General features: G+C 41.5%; 1 pseudogene; it reads left to right on the forward strand.

The window, feature by feature from the left end:
- The first annotated feature begins 534 nt into the window (after nt 1-534).
- LOC110130519 (ribosome biogenesis protein NSA2 homolog pseudogene) lies at nt 535-1,468 on the forward strand (annotated as a pseudogene).
- Nucleotides 1,469-2,234: the final 766 nt, after the last annotated feature.

A 2,234-nucleotide genomic window follows, 5' to 3' on the forward strand; every position in this document is an offset into this window, starting at 1 on the left:
CCTTCTTCAGTCTTGAAGCTGGGCAAGCTCAGGCCTTGTAGGTTTATGCAGCTAAAACCCAACACGACCACTACTTATAAACTAGATAACTGATAAGGACCTAATGTATAGCACAGAGAACTCTGCTCAATGCTCTGTGATGGCCTCTATGGGAAAAAAATCTAAAAAATAGTGGATATATGTATAACTGATTCACTTTGCTATACGCCTGAAACAAACACAACATTGTATTCGAACTATACTCCAATAAAAATTAAAAAAACAAAATAAAATGAGTCTGCGTTTCTTCTCCTGGGGAGGAAGAAAGTGCTTTGACTTGCTCCTTTCAGCAGCCACACAGGTTTGTGAACTGAGGACTTGGACACTCCCTTCTGCATGGATTTTACCTTTATTACTTCCCATGATGCCCATTCACTGTGGTCTTGTGATTGGCCCTTCATGGAGTACTTGATCCTGTTCTGAGCAATACTAAGTGCTTTACAATATCACAAGGATGGGAAATTTGAGAACTTTGAGCCGCAGAGACTACCCCTGGCGGCTCGGCAGCCGTCACCATGCCACAAAATGAATATATTGAGTTACACCGTAAGCACTATGGATATCGTTTGGATTACCATGAGAAAAAGAGAAAGAAGGAAGGTCTAGAAGCTCATGAACGTTCAAAGAAGGCAAAAAAGATGATTGGTCTGAAAGCTAAGCTCTACCATAAAACAGTGCCATGCTGAGAAAATACAAATGAAAAAGACTATTAAGATGCATGAAAAGAGAAACACAAAACAGAAGAATGATGAAAAGACTCCACAAGGAGCAGTACCTGCTTATCTACTGGACCGAGAGGGACAGACTCGAGCTAAAGTACTTTCCAATATGATTAAACAGAAACGAAAAGAGAAAGCGGGAAAATGGGAGGTCCCTCTGCCCAAAGTTCGTGCCCAGGGAGAAGCAGAAGTATTAAAAGTTATTCGAACAGGAAAGAGAAAGAAGAAAGCCTGGAAGAGGATGGTTACTAAAGCCTGCTTTGTTGGAGATGGCTTTACTCGAAAACCACCTAAGTATGAAATATTAATTAGGCCAATGGGATTACGTTTCAAGAAGGCTCATGTAACACATCCTGAACTGAAAGCCACCTTTTGCTTGCCAATACTTGGTGTATAGAAGAATCCCTCATCCCCACTGTATACAACTTTGGGTGTTATTACCAGAGGAACCGTCATTGAGGTGAACGTGAGCAAGATGGGCCTTGTAACACGAGGAGGCAGAGTCATCTGGGGAAAATATGCCCAGGTTACCAATAATCCTGAAAATGATGGATGCATAAATGCAGTCTTACTGGTTTGACAGCAGTTACATACAAATAACTCCTTATAATTACTGAAGACTATACACCAATTGGGAAACCATTACTCTGATATTTCTGAATACTACCAATCAACCTTACATGTTGTCTTCAGTCAAAGAAAACTATTTATTCTTTTTTAAAAAAGAAAAAAGCCAACATTAAAATGATCTTGTTTTACAAAAAAAAAAAAAAAAAGATCACAAGGATGAGGCAACTTGTAGCTTTCATTGAATGGATGAGGAAACTGAGGCTCACAGCAGTGAAGTGACTTGTCAAGATCACGTAGCAAGAGAACGAAAGACAGGAAGTTAATGTGTTTCCCACCTCTTGTCCCAAATACTTGACTATTTATAGGCACTTAGTATGTGAGTTCCTGGTTGCCAGATGCCAGAAGAGTGCTGACCAAGGAAGGTGCCCTGTGCAGATGTACCAGAAGTCGAGAGGAGAGGCAGGCTGAGATGCCTTGTGTAGAGTGGGATGTCTAGATTGGAATTGCACCAGCCAATCCCTAGAGTTCCTTCTAATGACAAGATTATCTGACCCTGAAGTCCTCTCATTTAAGAAGCTGAGGTTGCCCACCTTGGACAGTGAGGCTAACAAAACTTGGCTGGGATTCTGCCACTTTGCAGTGCTCTTTGATGGCTTTTCAAAAAGTCCCTGGAAATCCACCACCCCAAATCTGCCCCCCACTAGGCCTGGCAGGAGGCCTTCTGTGAAGTTCGAAGGAAGCTCCTAGGCAAATTTTTTGCCACATTGACTCTGCACTAAGCACTTTATATGCATTATCTCACCTGTCTTCTTATCAAAATGCAAGAGGTTTATTAGAGGTTAAGGAATTTGTTTTAGATCACACTGAATCTAAGTGGCAAGGCAATAACTGGAGCCCAAGACACTG

This window comes from Odocoileus virginianus, chromosome 4 (assembly GCF_023699985.2).
Source record: "Odocoileus virginianus isolate 20LAN1187 ecotype Illinois chromosome 4, Ovbor_1.2, whole genome shotgun sequence".
Taxonomy (NCBI): domain Eukaryota; kingdom Metazoa; phylum Chordata; class Mammalia; order Artiodactyla; family Cervidae; genus Odocoileus; species Odocoileus virginianus.